Below are 18889 nucleotides of genomic sequence, written 5' to 3' on the forward strand. Positions count from 1 at the left end.
ATTTTCCAAGACTGATTTACATGAGTCATATGTACAGCTGCCTGTAGAGGAGCAGTCCAAGCAATATTTTGTGACCTACACTCAACTGGGTTTGTTCCAGTTTCAAAGACTGCTTGCTGTTCACAAGTGCTTCAGCTCCTAAAATGTTTTCATGTTTACTGAAACAATTAACAACCAAAGTCATTCCATGTACAAACTGTCTGGATGATATTGTTGTCACAGGTTGTACACCTGCTGTACATTTGGCAAATTTACAAATGTCGTTTCAAGATCTTTCTGTGAGTGGTTTAAATTGTAACAAGGAAAAGTGCTTCTTCTTCCACAAAGAACTTGAATATTTATGACGTAGGTGATGGTTACAATTGATCACTGATTACATAGAGAGTAGACTGAGCAGCACTGCACTGGAACATATATACAACAGTACAAAGGGCATTAAGAAAAATATTATACTTTTGAAGATTGCCTAGTAAATTAGTATAGATATCTACGATTTATTGCACAGGATTTATATCCCACTAATTCGCACTTGTGTGTGATTTAAGATACGCCAGCGCCCCCTAACATTAAGGTGATCCAAGCTACCATTTAGAATTTTACATATTACATTAAGTTTATTGTAAACGCTGTCCAAATTGCTACTCTGCTGAATCAACTGTGCCAGAAAAGTGTTCCCTTTGTATGGTCCCCAGGACGCATCTCAGCAGATAAAGGACGCTTTGTTAAGTCGTCATCTGATTCAATTTGTTCCAGATAAGCCTCTTGTGTTAGCTGTGGATGCATCGATGAAGTGATTGGAGTTATGTTCTCCTATAGAATTGGTTCATTTGATTGAGCCATTGTTTTTGCCTGTTAACTCTCAACAAAGAGGAATGCAATTGTAGTCAACATGAAAAGGCAGCTCTCGCCACTATGCATGGTGTTACCAACTTCCATCAATATTTTTACAGGCGGTAGTTTTATTTGATTACAGATCATCAGAATTTAATGGCTTTGTTCAATCCTTTGAAGCCTTTCCTACTGCAGACTGCAAAAATTGCAATGTTAGCTTCTGTTATTGTCTAATTATCAATACAAGTTGCTGTACAGGTCTGTTGCACATTATTAGAACACTGTCTTGTTGTCTAAGTCGACAGCCGGTATCGACACAGCGTTTGATTCAGTGAGGAATCATGTTATCAAATTGATACTCAGGACTTTGTACGTCTTCAAAATTTTTCTCTTGACTTTCGGTGTAGTGTTACAGCAGCTGCTTTCCACACAGCTCCTCGTACAGTTATTCAGTATGTCTGCCATGGGTGGCAGTATAATTTGAAAGAAAGTCTTCACTCAGTGGCGTGTCGCCACATTTAGCATCATCACACACTACCCGTGTGGTGAGACGTTCCACTGTTGCATATCGAGAGTGGCGATTCATTGGCTGTGATTCTCTATTCCCTCCAGTGGGAAGTTTTGTCATGATTGCACCAAGGTCATTGTGGCATAGTTTGCACAAAGCAACTCTCCTGACTTCATTGTACTTGGCATAGTGTGGACGCCTAGATTTGACAAATTACCTCTCATTGCAGAGTGAGTGGAGAGCATCTTTAGGCTCTGCCACAATGCTTTTTTGAGTCAGCACGTCATCTGGACCATGACATCCCATATATATTGATTTTTTGAGGCCATTCTGGAATACAGGATTGTTGTTGGTGGTAGATGCGTACAGTACATTTCCTCTCGTAGTTCCCATGACATCCACCGCCAGTATTGGCCTTGCCTTCAGATTTTTATCTTGAAAGTCTTCCTGAGGTAATTTTCTCAGACAATGGACCACAGTTCACATTAGCAAATTTTGAACATTTTGTGCCCACAATGGCATACATCATGTTGCTACCGCACTACTTCATCCTCAGCTTAGCGGTGAAGCTGAACAGTTCGTTTGAACATTCAAAAGTCACATGGAGAAACATCGTTCCTCCCACACAGGGAACAAACCTTAAACATTTGTCTTTCGTTCTATCTCTGCTTGCCAAATGACAGGAAGCCGCGAGGAAGATTAGTACATGAGCATCGCCACTGTACCCTGCTGCATCTTCTGCGGCTGGAAACATTTCGTTCTGATGGGTCAGACAAGGTTCGGTCACAATATGAAGTCTTTTTTAGAGTTTTTGACAAGAAACACAATTGGGAGCTCAGTGTCATCACGTGTGTGTTCGGTCGTTCCCAGAGCCATTTGCGATGTACTTTTGTCAGTAATTTTGCTCCAGAATTTTTGCCGACAGACCCAGAACGCCACTGGAGTCCACAACAGCTGTCTTCTCTGCTTCTCTGTAGCATTCAGCATAGGCCAATTGAGATCGCTATCGACGACGATGAAGACGTCACTTCTGGTACAGCTGCCAGAGCTGATGTCTGTGGATGCACTGCCCCTGGACAGCCAACATGACTCGCCTGCAGTTCCACTTGTAGTCAACCCAACCACAGCATCTGTGTCACTGGATGTGGGTGTGCACCCTGTGGCCAGTTTTTTGACCAGTGTTCCCAGTCACTTTCGAGGTGGATAAAGGGTGTGGAGAGGGAATTGCCATAAGCCCTTCATTACACCCCCTGTCTTTTCATTATGTCTGTTTTCAGGCTTCCTCCCCACCATCGTTACGTGACACAGTACTACACAACAATGTTATCCTGATTTATTTTTTTTTGGGGGGGGGGGGGCGGGGGGTAGCAGTGGACGACGACATGTTGCCGTCAGCAGAACGAGTTATCATGCTAGAGTTAGCACCTCAACAGGGCACCACAAGTAATGAGAGTCGGTGCCAAATCGGAGAAGTCGGTGTGGACACGCCCTCTAGTGTTTTCTTACGCCGCAGTAGCTGGAAAGTAATTTATTTCCCAGCGCAGTACCACTCAGCCCACTCTCTATGTAACCAGCCACCAGTTGTAATCATCGTTTACGACGACAGCATCATCGTAGCTTTGTCCGAATAAAACAGCTACTCGGAATCTATCATCATTTAAAGACTCTTGTACTATGACGCGAAACTATCATTCTGAAATGAAATGCTAAATGTTGTAAGGTTCAACAACATCATCAATGATATGTCATCTGTATGGACATTACTTATTACCAGAGTATTTACCATGATCAATTTTTGATGAATTACTAATAAATGAACTACACTTCCTACAATGCGCCACACCATTATCTTCAAAATACTTACCATAGATCACAGATCAGTTGGGAAGTTTCCCTCAAAATTGCTCTGAGCATGTCTTTGAGCGTCAGAATACGATAGTGTACTTTTGATCGCCACTGTAAACGATAACTGGTTGCACATCCTGGGCGTTCGAAATATTATTTGATTAATAATAATACTTTTTTATTATATTTTTTATGACTCTAGGTGGTGCGAAATCGCCTGTGGCGCTAGCATAAGCGATGTGACGTTGTTTTGACGTTTTGTGTTGTATGTACACACCACTATTTTACTGTGACGTCGCCTGCCGTTCCATTAAGCTATTTTTTCTCATAGCCTCAGTGAGGCTTTATATCATAAACTGAAAGGAATTTAAAAGCTCATCTGAATAATTTCAGTTGGCCCCATATTAAAAACTCACACTACTGTAGTTTGTGGCGTCACGCCACTTACAGTGGCGCCAATTTATTTGCATCTACCTAACATAGGAAGACAGTAAACTCGGCATAAGTTCTTTGCGTATGCTTTTTTATTCCGGCCAACACAAAATACGATGTGCTTTGGATGATGTTGTTGTTGGGAATGGAGAGATTGTTGTGTTTATTTCTTGGCTGTTTGTCGAGAGAAAGGTATGGAGACAGCAGATCTCAGTGGTGTGTTGTAAGGTTGGATAGCGTAACTGTGTTCTTGCAGTGGTCCAGGTTACAACTGTTCTGACTGCCATCACGATTTGCGTATAGTTACTTGTATTATGTTTTCTAAAATTATGTCAGTTGTACGAACTACAAACATTAATAATGAAGAACGTGATACATAGAAAATAAGAGTTCGTATCGCCACAAGAAGCAAACGGTTGGCATATTTTGCATAGTAATTGCCGACATTTGTTTATTGCTGCCAATGTTTGGTGGGTGGGTGGGTGGGGGGGGGGGGGGGGGTGGCTGCACGTGAGCAGTTAAAGTGCTTTGGTTGCCACTCTAACTCTTGGGTGGGGGGGGGGGGGGGGGGGGGGCGGCGGCGGGCGGTCTGTGTCTGCGGCTGCACGTGAGCAGTTAGAGTGCTTTGGTTGCCTCTCTGTGATTGGAGAATTCGAAATTGTGTGAGGATTACGTGGATCAACGTTTCAAATGCGCGCGCTTTATTAGTTGAGACGTTTTACTCCAAACGGAAGTAGGTCTGGTGTTTGTTGTCCTCGGCAAGAATTTTCCTCCTGTGTTTCGCAGAAGAAAGTTGTCGAAAGACGACGATTTTCAGTTCCGTATGGGATTTCGTAGCCGTTAAGAACAGTGAGTTGTATTTAATCTTAGAGAAAAATGTTTTCTCGCTGTTGTCTGTATTTAACTTAACTGAAACTTGCATGGCTTTATTATATAATATTCACCAAACAATGCTTTGCATACATTATTCGATCTTTTGTGGTATGTAGTTCGTGGTATCGTGCGTTTGAAGTCTTTAGCAGTATGCGATAGTGTGACCCCCCCCCCCCCCCCCCCCGTCCTCCTCGTCCGCTTGTTCTCGAAATTTTCTGTTGTGATAAACTAATGTGTAGTCTAGTCCAAAATCTATTTTAGGTTCGAAAGTGGTAATTTGTAAAGTGGCAAAACTAACGAATGTGAATACTAAGTAAGAATTGTGGTTAGTGTTTGACCTGTACTGTTGGGAGATGTCTATGTTCACCCTGTCTATAACGTACTTTTACTTTACGTGTTAAATATCAAAAACTGCAAGCAAATGCATAAAGGACAAATCTTTGATGAGTATTTCAGTGTACATTATTTACTTTTATTGGACAGTAAATATGAAAAATGTAAAGGGGGGGGGGGCGAACAATAAGTAACTCTTATGATGTCATCTGCTAAAACTGTGTAGTTACAACTAATACTACCTGCTGATTCGTTTGTGAATTTAGCCGTGCTTCATTTGCTAATTTTCCATGTGGTATAATGCACTGTAAATAGGAATGTGATTATTCTTCCCATATAAAGTTTGTTTAAAGGCATAATTGGTATCATCTCCTTTTGCTACGCAAGAATTAAATTCTGAATATCATTATTGTTACCTGATAGTAACAGTTACAGGGTTAGCCATATTCATTGTGCCCCTGGTTCTTATTGTGTTAAAAAATGTATCAAATAGAAAGATTATCATTAGAATCTATGAGTTGTTAATACTACTCAAATGGACATCGCAAAATGTGTATCTACAACTTAGTGGTTGGACGAAACTTTTTGCAGTCATTGATATAATAAATTGACAGCTATATGATTATCTCTATTGAGTGGTTAAAAGAAAAATGTCTCTTTAGTTAGTGAATTGCCACCATTCAGTTCCTTTGATTTTTTAAGCCGCCAGATAAACTTTTGTGCAGAAATTTTTGTCATAAACTTCTAGAATGGATTTTTCATTCCGTTGACATTCATTACATCCCAGCTTTTAAACAATAACTTGGTAACCTTGGATATGTAATCGGTGGTGTATGTTGTGCAAAGGCATAAGTTTTGTTAATGGTAATGATGACACAAGTATTAGATGTTCATCAAGCCAGTGTGACATTTTGCCTTTGTAAATATGATGGATATAGTACACTCGAAGAAACAGACTTCATACTTTATGAACCGATTTGCTCAGTGGAGTGCACATGCACTTCAAGGCACCAAAGAAAGCTACTTCTCTATTTTCCCTTTGAATGATGGGAAAGTTTTTTTGTTACTACTAACAGTTCCACACACACTTTAAAATATGGGCTGTATATGTATACAATGGCAAGAACTTCGAAGCCATATCTTCCCACCTTACTAAGTCTTATTACAGAGAGGTTGGAACCTGTTTTGCAGCATTGTTTACGGTTACTGCTGGTCTGTTGATGTTTACTAGATGATGATGATGTACACACAAAAACAGCAATCCATGGATGCCTCGGTCAGATCAAAGGACACACTGAGTCTACCTTGCTACAGAAAAATGCCAGTGTGTGGCACTAGGGTTTGTTTGTTATGACTAACTTTGTCATCTTATATTATTGCAGAATATGATATTTGTGTTGTCTCGTGTGTGGTAAGTTCAGATGTGTATTGTTGTGTCAAAGCAATAGGTATTTGATCTCTATCACACACTAAGAGACAGAGGAAGTGGCTGTGGAATGTGTGAAGTGCAGACTAAAAAGTCCAAGTTAAAAGAGTGTTCCATGCAAAAAATTGCTCCTGTGTTTAACACCAGCAGCAGTGAAGTAGGAAAGGCACTGAGGTCTGTGCAAACAAAGTACAAACAAATTGAATCAGATACTCTGCGAGGTCGAACTGAATTTATATGAGAGAATGAACGAATCATCAGTGAGCTTGGATATAGCCAGGGGACTCCACAACTGCTGCAGGTTCCCCATAACATTTGTTAGCATGGAGGTATAAGAGGTGGTAGGTGTTAATAATGTAGGAGATTTGATCATATATATTAATGTATTGTTAGTATGTATGATCATCCGGGGTAAGATTGACCACTTTTTTTGACGTTTTTGTAGAATATCTATTGCATATATCAACTTCTGTTCACAGTGAGTATTGTTATTGTACATTATTTCTATACAAACACTCATATTGCACTGTGTATGCTATATTTTTCATAGGTTAGTAGAAAAAAAAAATAATTGAAAGGGTGTCAGTGTTACCCCGTGAATGGCGTTACAGTGACTCTTAAATTTTGTTTTATTATAAACACATGCAGAATGTTGGTTTTGTAAATAAAAAGTCTTCTCTTGCTGCACTGCATTTTATTTTCCCATGCGTGTTTCGCCTTTTTTCACATTAAGGCATAATCAGGGAGATTTATGATGATACAGTTATGATAGGCTTTTGTTTAAAGTGTTTATAAAGTGAAAAAAGTCGAAACTCGCCTGGGGGAGGGGGGGGGGGGGGAGAGAGAACACAGTGCAGCAAGAGAAGGTGTTTTTATTTACAAAACAAACATTTATGTGCCTGCTGCAGAGGATGGCCATGCAAAGAAGCTTGACATGCAGAATGGCCAAGGGATAAAAGTTAGTGTAGTGCAGTATGAGTTTCTTATTTGGATCATCTGTTTTCTGGCTGGTTTGATGCAGCCTGCCACGAATTCCTCTCCTGTGCTAGCATCTTCATCACAGAGTATGAGTATGACTCCTGTAATTCTATTCAATACCTCATTAGTTATGTGATCTACCCATCTAATCTTCTGTATTCTCCTATAGCACCACATTTCGAAAGCTTCTGTTCTTTTCTTGTCCAAACTATTTATCGTCCATGTTTCACTTCCATACATGGCTACACTCCATACAAATACTTTCAGAAATGACTTCCTGACACTTAAATCTATACTCGATGTTAACAAATTTCTCTTCTTCAGAAACGCTTTCCTTGCCGTTGCCAGTCTGCATTTTATATCCTCTGTACTTCGACTATCATCAGTTATTTTGCTCCCCAAATAGCAAAACTCCTTTACTACTTTAAGTGTCTCATTTCCTAATCTAATTCCCTCAGAATCACCTGACTTAATTTGACTACATTCCATTATCCTTGTTTTACTTTTATTGATGTTCATCTTATATCCTCCTTTCAAGACACTGTCCATTCCGTTCAACTGCTCTTTTAAGTCCTTTGCTGTCTCTGACAGAATTACGATGTCATCGGCGAACCTCAGAGTTTTTATTTCTTCTCCATGGGTTTTAATACCTACTCCGAATTTTTCTTTAGTTTCCTTTACTGCTTGTTCAATATACAGATTGAATAACACCGGGAAAAGGCTACAACCCTGTCTCACTCCCTTCCCAACCACTGCTTCCCTTTCATGTCCCTCGACTGTTATAACCACCATCTATTTTCTGTACAAATTGTAAATAACCTTTTGCTCCCTGTATTTTACCCCTGCCGGCTGCAGAATTTGAAAGAGAGTAGTTCTAATGGAATATTGTCCACTTCCGGGGCCTTGTTTTGACTCAGGTCTTTCAGTGCTCTGTCAAACTCTTCACGCAGTATTGTATCTCCCATTTCATCTTCGTCTACATCCTCTTCCATTTCCATAATATTGTCCTCAAGTATATCGCCCTTGTATAGACCCTGTATATACTCCTTCCACCTTTCTGCTTTCCCTCCTTTGCTTAGAACTCGGTTTCCATCTGAGCTCTTCATGTTCATACAAGTATTTCTCTTTTTTTCCAAAGGTCTCTTTAATTTTCCTGTAGGCAGTATCTATCTTACCCCTAGTGAGATAATCCCCTACATCCTTACATTTGTCGTCTAGCCATCCCTGGTTAGCCATTTTGCACTTCCTGTCGATCTTATTTTTGAGACGTTTTTATTCCTTTTTGGCTGCTTCATTGACTGCATTTTTATATTTTCTTCTTTCATCAATTGAATTCAATATTTCTTGTGTTACCCAAGGATTTCTACTAGTCCTCGTCTTTTTACCTACTTGATCCTCTGCTGCCTTCACTACTTCATCCCTCAAAGCTACCCATTCTTCTTCTACTGTATTTCTTTCCCCCATTCCTGTCAATTGTTCCCTTATGCTGTCCCTGAAACTCTGTACAACCTCTGGTTTAGTCAATTTATCCAGGTCCCATCTCCTTAAATTCCCACCTTTTGCAGTTTCTTCAGTTTTAGTCTACACTTCATCACCAGTAAATTGTGGTCAGAGTCCACATCTGCCCCAGGAAATGTCTTACAATTTAAAACCTGGTTCCTAAATCCTATGATTCTTGGACCAGGTGTTAGCTATGATCAAGTTATGCTCTGTACAAAATTCTACCAGGTGGCTTCCTCTTTCATCTCTTACCCCTGTTCCATATTCACCTACTACGTTTCCTTCTCTTCCTTTTCCTACTATTGAGTTCCAGTCAACCATGACTATTAAAGTTTTGTCTCCCTTCACTATCTGAATAATTTCTTTTATCTCATTATACATTTCATCGATCTCTTCATCATCTGTGGAGCTAGTTGTCATATAAACTTGTACTACTGTGGTAGGCGTGGGCTTCGTATCTATCTTGGCCACAATAATGCTTTCACTGTGCTGTTTGTAGTAGCTTACCCGCATTCCTATTTTCCCATTCATTATTAAACCTACTCCTGCATTAGCTCTATTTGATTTTGTATTTATAACCCTGTATTCACCTGACCAGATGTCTTGTTCCTCCTGCCACCGAACTTCACTAATTCCTACTATATCTAACTTCAACCTATCCATTTCCCTTTTTAAATTATCTAACGTACCTGCTCAAATCTGATATTCCATGCTCCGATCCGTAGAACGCCAGTTTTCTTTCTCCTGATAAAGACGTCCTCCTGAGTCGCCTGGAGATCTGAAGAATGTGTATATGCAAAAGAGACTCATCCTCTGCAACTTAAGATAACTGTAATCTTGTTTTAAATGGGAGAATCTAAACACTAACATTGGTGTTTCTAAATTTTGTTCACTAAGACCAAAGTTGTGTATTTTAGTTGGTGCTGCTGCTGGCACTCATTCAGTGTGTGTGTGTGTGTGTGTGTGTGTGTGTGTGTGTGTGTGTCCAAAGAAACATAATTTCTTGTATGTGACTCAGAAAACTTCGACTGCATGCATAATCAGTGTGATAATTGTCCCAGTGATGACAAACTGGCAGAATTATTAAAACAGAAATTAGCCTACAAAGATGCTGATGATGAAATTGAGTTCAGCCAGGTGGGATAAACACAGATCATTGGGCAGAATTGGTAAAGCAGTCTGCAACTGTTGGTGAATACATAGACTTGTTGGTAACAGAATTACAGGCACTTAAGCCACACTCATTTATATCTAAGTGGCTGTCAAAACCATTGAAAAAATTGAAAGAAAATCTAACCCTGGAAAAAGTAATTAATTCTCTTAACGGACTTTGTGGAAAACTACAGTTTTGTAATTCAGAATGAAATTCAGAGGTACCACTGGACGAGAAGCAGCTGTACAATCCGTCCCATGTTTGTTCAAATGTGGTAAACGAAGAAAGTAAATTGGTAATAGTGAACCACTGCTTTATAAGTGATGATATGGAACATGATATAGGATTTGTAAATGCTGCTCACAAATAAATGGTTAAGTGGCTGGCAGATCATTATCCACAAATGAAGAAAGTTCACTATTTCACTGATGGATGTGCTGCTCAGTATAAGAATAGAAAAAGCTTTAAAAAATTTTGTGAGCACATAAACAATTTTTCTATTGATGCTGAGCATTCCTTTTTTGCTACTAGCCATGGTAAATCTGTGTGCAATGGTTTGGGAAGACCTATAAAACATATCGAGAAGAGCTAGTCTTCAGCTAGTGAATTATGCACAAAAAACAACTGCAGCTTGTGTTTATCATTTCTGCAAATGTTTTTTTCACTTCCTAGAGGAAGTCAGTGTAGATTTCTTACGCAAAAACCTTGAAGAGATTTCGACAACCCACACAATATCTGACACCAGGAATTTTTACCGTTACAAACCACTTTCTTGTGAGTCTGTAGCGATTAAAGGAGTCACTTCTGAAAAGTCTTCCTTGATTTTTTTCATTCAGTGAAAATGCCTCACACTGGACGTGCACTTGTCCTCAACAAAATTCTTTTGTAGCAGCTGTATATGATGACAGGTGGTACTTTGCCTTCATCGGAAATGTCTGTGATGTAGAAGGAGATGTTGAACTACTTTTTTTCCACTCACCTGCACCAGCAGTATCTTTCTTTTGGCCTGAGAAGGAAGACTATTGTTTTGTGGCTTTGGAAAACATTTAATGGGTTGTCGGCATACCTGGGTCGAACGAAGCATCCGATTCCACTCGTCAGCTTTGACCTGTTATTTAAGGCTGTTGTGGTGTGGTGTGTGACGTCATGACGGCGCGAAGTTTGGCTTTTGAGTGTGGCGTGTTTGTAGGTGTCGTCGTGTTGCAGTTTGTGGTGCCCTCTGGTGGTGTGTTTAGGGGTTTCTTGTTGTGTGGTGTAATGGATTCAGTTTGGTCTTACTGATTATAGTGGTTGGTTCGCGTTTTGGCTGTGTTTCGAGCGGAATTAGTTTCAGTGAGTTAACGATTTAGTGGTTTTGTGTGAAAGTTATTGTAGTGCTGTTTGCTGTAGATCGTATGTTAATGTGAATAAATGAATTTGTTGTTGGTCTTGTTAGGTATGGATATGACCGATAAAATAAGTAGTGCGCGACTCCGTGCTATGATGGGCACAACTCAGTTGGAGCTGATCAAATTTCTACAGCTTTTTGGGTTGGTTACGGAGGTGGTCAAGTGTGCTGTCTGTCGGAAGGAAATGACATTGGCAAACCTTCCAGCATCTCGGACCAGGGACGGTTATATGTGGCGGTGCCGTAGGGATAACCTATGGCGCTCCATGTGTCGCAGTTCCTGGTTCAAGAAGTCTAGGTTGGGGAAGCGCGAGATTGTGTTGTTGACGTATTACTTTTGTTATAGATCCTCTCAAAGATATTGCGCACGCGTGAGACTGGCGTGAGTGAGAGAAGTGTGCTTGACTGGTTTTCGTTTTGTTGTGAAGTATGTTTTGAGTGAGTTTATTAAGTACAGGGGTAAGTTGGATGGGCCTGGGGTTGTGGTGCAGGTCGATGATTCACAGTTTGGGAGAAGGAAGTGTGGCAGGGGTAAGTCTCTGGGTGTGGGCGGGCTGTTGTACCGGGGAGTAGGTGTTCGGAATGTGTTTTCAGGGTTGTGGAGGGGTGGTCCAAGGCAGAATTAGTGGGGTTAAGTAAGGAGTTTATAGAACTGGGTTCCACTGTAGTTTCAGATGCTTTTTCTTCTTATAGGGGGTTGGATGAGAGAGGGTACAATCATTTAGTTGTTAACTATAGTTTAGAGTTTAAAAATTATGAGACGGGGCCTTGTACGAATGCTATAGAGGGGATGTGGGGGGCTGTTAAGTCAGTTCTTGGAAGGTGGAAGAGGTGCTCTTCCAATCTTCAGTCTCATTTAGATGAGTACTGTTGGCGAAAGAGCGTCTCTGAGGGCTATTTTTTTTCGATTGTTTTTAAAAGGGCTGTTAGTAAGATGTACAAGCAGAAGGTGGTTAGTTAGGTTGGCTAGGTGGGTGGCTGCAGCTCGGGAAGGGGGGGGGGGGGGAGAGTGTGTTGGTTTGTGATATGGTTGTGGAGGATCTATTTTGTTGCAGTTTTTGTTGAGTTGTAGTGTGTGATTGAGATTTTTTTATTTTGCATTTAGTTTTTGTTTATGGCTATTTTATTTTGGGGTGAGGCAGGAGGTTGGGTCTTTCTTCTGGTTGCGTATTTTTTCGTTGGTTTGTGTGTGTGTGTGTGTGTGTGTGTGTGTGTGTGTGTGTGTGTGTGTGGTGGCCAACCTAGGTTGCGGCGCCGGAACTTTGTTGTGATAAGTTTTTGTTTTTATTGTTCTTAGTGTATTTGTTGTGTGTTGGGGTCGAGGGAAGTGTTCCATTACAATGTGTGGTTGTGGGTGTTCCGGTATCGGGAGCTGCTGTTGAGCTATATAGCTCTATAGGTCAAGGGAAGTGTTCGATTCCAATTTGTGGGATCGGGAGCTGCTGTTTAGCTATATTTCCCATGCTTGCCCTGTTAGTGTCATTAGGTTTTTTGTGGAACGTGTGTGTCTTGGTTTTTCGATGTATTTTCGTGTTTGTTATCATGTTTATGTAATGACGTCATAGGCGCCATATTGGAGTCGTGCCATATTTGTGACGTCATGGGTCAAAGCAGATGGGTGGGATAAACATAATTAGGCAGAATGTGTTACTTCAGTGAAAAAGATATGAAGTTAACAGAATATAATATGTCACAGTGGATTAAAAACTGGAATGCTCTTAAGAAGTTCCATTGATAGTTTCAATGTTCTTCACTGCTGAACATGTAGATTTTAGATTAACATTAGTGTGGCTAGAATAATTGTTGTTTGAAGATGCTAATTTGAGACCCTAGATAAAGTTAACCCGTGTAATGAAAATGTTTCATTTTAATTTCTAACTTTGGGATCTGCACTTTAATGAGTTTGTCAGTTTACATAGCCCTAATCAGATTTGAATGATCTTCAGAACAGTGATGTGATGTATGTTAAATGAGCATCCAATATCTGTGAAAACTCAGAGTGCATCTTCTTTTTTAAATAATATCAGAGTTTCGATAAAATAAATCTTGTTTCAGCTGTCGGAAAGTGTTTCACACATTTAAAAATCATTGTTTGGACCACAACAGCTTAAGCTGATTTTCTATTTTAGCTTAAGTGAAGAATAGTTATTAATTATTTTGTGATAAAGATACATTCCTTCTGTGATATTTGGGGAAATATGATAAGGATGTGTTGAAAATCAGATACTTTCTGCTATTATTATTTTTGTCTTAAGTAATACCATCCAAATGGCAAACTTCATTTGCGGCATTTAAGTTTGGAAATCTCCCCCCCCCCCCCCCCCCTCCCGTTTCAAACTTCATGAAGTATGTGGAGAAATTGTGCGTTGCCTGTTGCTGTGCAGGAAGCAACAAGTAGAAAAAGTTTCGTGAAAGTCTGAAGCAATGGGTGACATGTGTGAAGGGTCTTACTTAGAATTATTCTTTTCCATCACAACACAAAGTATTGTGATTTCAGATTTATTTGTATGTCTGTTCGTAGAAAAGCCATTAATAATTTTATTTTATTACAATTTGTACTGTCTTTTGAAAATTATTTAAGACCAATTACAAGTTCTCACCAGATTGGAGAAATGTGATATAAGAATTTTTCAGTACGTCTCCACTTTTTCTGGAAATTGGAAAGTGACATACATATTAAATTTTTTGTATTGTTTGTAACTTTACTGCTTGAATAATTACATGTCTCTTAACTTATGAAAAAAATTCAAATTGAAAGCTTCATGAACATCTGAGCTATGGGCATTTATGTAGATAAGTACCATTTCACATTGATGTTCTTGCAGAGCCCAGATATCAGAATATCACAACATTTAAAATTTGATACAAAAAAAGTTTTAGTCTGAGAGCAAATGGATTTTGCACAAGTTCTTACGCTATAAGTATAAGCAAATGTGCAAAGTTTCATGATGGGTGACATGGCATAGCTAATTTGACATGGAATGACCCAGGGATGAATATTCCCATTTCCTCAAAGCTGTCCACATTCCAACTGTTTACTAAAGTATGCAGTACTTTAAGACCATTGCCTATTGCTATAACTGTGTCCTGTTTCGTTTGTATGTATTGCTATAGTTGACTTGTTGGATTTATCAAGCCTGTAACAGTCAGTGTGTTCTTTAAAACAGGTTTTCAAATTTCTTACCTTTTGGCCAATGTACTATTTGTTGCAATGACTGCATATGACTTCATATATTCCTGAGTTGCTCAGGTTCTTTGTTGGTTGAGAGATTTCATGGGCCCATTTCTTTTTTAAGTTGTCAGTGGCAAGAGCAATCCTGATATCTGTGTTTTTAAACAGCTTGATTCTTTTGTCTGAAATGACTCCTAAACATAACTATATGCTTGGATTTTTGCATGTTGTAGTTGACGACTCTGTCCCAATTCGTTGATACAAAGGCTATGCTAACTGTATTGACCCCTTACTTGGCTTGCATTTATAGTGAATCTCTCACCCTGTGCAAAGTCCCAAGAATGGTAAAGGAATGGACCTTAAAAAATACAGACCAATATCCTTGGTTTGTTGCAGAGTTCTTGAACATATTCTCTGTTCAGATATAATAAATTTCCTGAGACCAAGAAGCTTGTGTCCTTGCATCAGCGCGGTTTGATCTATTCTCAAGGACTGTTGGAGTGTTTGGAGTTACAGGAAGACATCGAAGCAATTCAGAGGTGGGTGGGCTGATCTGTTTCTGGTAGGTTTGAACAACACACAAGTGTTACGGAGATGCTTTGGAAACTCAATTGGGAATCCCTGGAGGGAAGGCAACATTTCTTTTTGAGGAAAGCTGTTGAAAAAATTGAGAGACCCAGCATCTGAAGCTACTGCAGAACGATTCTACTGCTGCCATCATACGTTTTGCGTAGGTCCACAAAGATAAGTTACAAGAAATTAGGGCTTATACGGAAGCATATATGCAGTAATTTTTCTCTCCCTCTATGTGCAAGTGCTCAAAACATGGTGTTAATTAAATAATGTAAGTAGTGAACAAATTTTGTGGCTGATAGTGGTATTTGTAAAACAAAAATGGTGAAATTGTGGAGAACAACAAGGCATATGTTCTGCCTGAGGCAGATCTGGTGAGGATATTCTTGGAGAAAAAAAAAAAATGAAAAAAATTTATTGGAAGTTCTTTGCCTCAACAGAAAGAAAATAGGTTAGACATAGGAATGTCACCAAGTCACGAATGAAACAGCTCCCAGTTTTAATGTGAATGGATGCAGAATGCAGTGGGATCTTATAACTGTAGTCTGGTTTCTATACAAGTTATAGATAACCTGTTGCTTCCCTTATTTTATCCCTGCTACATTTAGGATTTCAAAGGGTGTATTTCCCCCTTAATGAGTGCAACAGTGGCTGAGTACCTTAACTATGTGCCCGCCTGTCTAACCACATGGTCTAACACGCTGCTTCTCGAGCGGGAAGGTGTGCCGGTCACCAGCACGTATCCGCCTGGCAAATTAGTGTTGAGGGCCGTTGTGCCGGCCAGACTGTGGATGGTTTTTAAGGCGGTTTTCCATCTATCTCACCGAATGTTTGCGGTTTTAGTGTTACAACATTGGCCGTCTCAGTAACACAATGTCCGCTATAAGGACATCTAGTTCAGTACTTCTTACTGTGAAATACTTTATTATATTTTGCATCTCCTTTAACTCAACAATAGTAGCAAGTGAGATGTAACTGACGCATTAGATACTGACATTGTGGGTGTAATGTACTGAATCAGAAAAGACAGCTTGCAACTATTTCCACTAAATATGTTCTGTTAGACTTCCACTTGAAATGACAACAAGGAACACTGTTCTGAGTGCAAGAGTTTTGGTTACGGTCATAATAGAATTTTAAGCTTTATTCCTGTGCTTGCAGAAAATGATAATGAATTAAAGGGCAAAGAGGATAGTCTTTGCAAGAATGCAATTCACTGTGATTTGGTTAATGCTCTGTACATTTTTGACAGCAGCCTTTCTTGGTGTTGAATGACCCCTTGGATGGTCCCCCATGGAGAGTGAAATGAGACGCCAGGATGGCAGGAGATTTGTTCAGTTAATCTCTTTATTCTGACCCTGGATCATATTACATCAGGAACAGCTTGGTGGAGGCGACCAGTTGCCTCTTATACGAAACAATAGATGTTCAGCATTGCTGATAGTACAGAGAGCGGGGCTAACCATGGCGTCACTAGAATGCCGCAGTCAGCGATGTCTCTGGCTGTGACTGTGGTGCCAGTGCAGCTGTGCAGCTATGATGGCTGTGAACTTCCTCCAGCAAGTGGGTGGCCCCCTTGTGACTAAGGGCAGGCTGCCCTATCTCGTGGTTGAACAGCGGACCATGTACTGCATTCTGAGATGTCGCTCCAGGTGTCACAGGCTTGTGGTGTGTGCTGTGATACTTGGATGAGAGTGATTTAGTACACGAATGGCTGATTGCTAATATGCTCCAGACTGTTTATACAGGGTTTAATGCATATAGTCTAAACACTTTCTTGGTGGCAAGTGAGGAAAGGTTTCCATCCTTTCGCTAGCGTATTGCAGTTGGCTCTGCTTCACAGTGCCAGTCGACCACTTTACTTTGCAACACATAACACCCTAACCCGCCTGCAGCTGGCTCTGTTGCAACTCACTTCCACTCTGGTGTATTTTTTGACTGAATACGGTCACTATGCTATATTGTTAACCCTGCATGTAGAACTTGAAAGTCAGATCCCCCAAAACTCTGAACATTAGAAAGTGCCTTAGGCACATGCATTCAGAAGTTGACATTGTATGTCTACTATAGTTTTTAGAAGGCTTTTGAGCAGTCCAGACTATATTATATGTGCCAGATGTATAAATTAACAACACCTTTCTTCATTTACTGCAAATAATTCTATTAATTGTTCAGCTGCTGTGTCTCTGCATAAACACCAAAAGCCACCTAGCAAAATATTCTGATGGTCAAAAATCACCTCAAGTAATGTCATAAAATCAATAAACAAACTTGAACACTCAAAAACAGGGATCACTCTGTTGATGCCTGCGCCGTTAACTCCCACCAAATGCCAATGAGTAGATGCCCGTCACCCTGGGGCATCGGGACTCCCGGCAATGGCCATCCTGCCAGGTGGCCTTTGCTGCGGCTGGGTGGCACCCATGGGGAGGGCCCCTGGTCAGAGTGAGTGGCATCAGGGCGGATAACACGCCATGAAGCGTATTACGTCATCTCTTGCTGGTGGTCCACTACCAGCGGTCTCTAAGCGAGCAAAGTCTAACTTCAGTGCTAAGAAATATGACCCCAAGTCATTCCCCTCCCTGGGCCACACCATGGGAGGAACTCCAGGCTAAGGATGGCAGTGAAGCTTATTCACCCCGGTACCTCATATGTACGATAGTTGATGGGGAATCTTTCATATTCATGAAGCCTCAGTTTTTTGTGAAGCATTTGGCGGACGAGTTTGGGGAGGCGGAGGACTTGTCCAAAATGTGCTCTAGGTCAGTTTTGATAAAAATACATCCTCTGCCCAGTCACTGACATTACTCTCTTGTGGCAAATTGGGGTATGTTTCTGTTACCACCACCCCGCATAAGAGCTTAAATATGGTCCAGGGTATTATATTCCAGAGGGACCTTCTTTTGCTGTCCGATGACAAGCTGTGCACCAATTTAGAGTGGCGAGGTATTCATTTCGTCCTGCGCATCCATTGGGGTCTGAGGGATGAGCAGGTTGCCACCAGTGCCTTCGAGGGTGACACACAGCCCAAGGTGGTCAAGGAGGTGGTCTACTGCTGTGACGTCAAGACATATATCCTTTCCCCGATGCGATGCTTTAAGTGCTGAAAGTTCAGTCATATGTCTTCCCACTGTACTTTCAGCCCCAACTGTCGAGATTGTGGACATCTGTCATATCCCAATACTCCACGTGCCCCGCCTCCCATCTGTGTCAACTGCGGAGAGCATCATTCACCTTGCTCGCCAGACTGCAGGATTTTACAGAAAGAGAAGAAAATCATGGAATATAAGATCCTGGACTGACTGACCTACACTGAGGCTAAGAGAAAATATGTGCGCCTACATCCTGTGGCTATGACCACCTCATAAGCCACCACTACGAGAACTGTTGTAGCCCCATCAGTTCCACAAATTCCAGTCATCTCTCAGAGCCAGAAGGCTACACCTGCTTCCTGTTCCTCCCGCACCACCTACCTCGGGAGCAACTCCCCCGCCTCCCCCCAACCATTGGGGATTTCAGTCACCACTTGTGAGCCAGAGAAGTGTAACGCTTCTTCAGTTCCTCTCGCTAGGAAGGAGCCCCTTGGGTCACTCCCTTCCCAGGTTTCTTCTAGTGGGAAAGATGACACCCGCCAGTGGCTGAAGAGCCCAAAACCAGCTGGTTGTAAGGCTTCACACTTATTCTCAGTCTCACGGACTGATTCAGTGAAGTCCTCCCACCCAGGGAAACCCGAAAGAACAGTGCAAGAAATTGAAAAAGAAGTCCCCCCCCCCTAAGAACAAGGAACTTGTGGTGGCTTCCACACCACTGCTACCTACATGCTCTGCATCTGAGAGGATGGGGTGGAGATTCTGGTGTCCGCTGAGGACTTTTATCTC

General features: G+C 41.0%; 1 protein-coding gene across 4 annotated transcripts in view; it reads left to right on the forward strand.

The window, feature by feature from the left end:
- Window positions 1–3689: 3689 nt before the first annotated feature.
- The window catches only part of LOC126297610 (uncharacterized), a 261978-nt gene continuing 246778 nt past the window's right edge, over window positions 3690–18889 (forward strand). The window contains exon 1 of one of the 4 annotated variants that reach the window (XM_049988614.1): window positions 3690–3808. The gene's annotated coding sequence lies outside the window, so the exon portion shown is untranslated. Of the gene's footprint in view, window positions 3809–4158; window positions 4466–18889 lie in introns of those variants that run through there. The other 3 variants (XM_049988615.1, XM_049988616.1, XM_049988613.1) reach the window with 3 other exon arrangements.

Source organism: Schistocerca gregaria, chromosome X, assembly GCF_023897955.1.
Source record: "Schistocerca gregaria isolate iqSchGreg1 chromosome X, iqSchGreg1.2, whole genome shotgun sequence".
NCBI classification, from domain to species: Eukaryota; Metazoa; Arthropoda; class Insecta; order Orthoptera; family Acrididae; genus Schistocerca; species Schistocerca gregaria.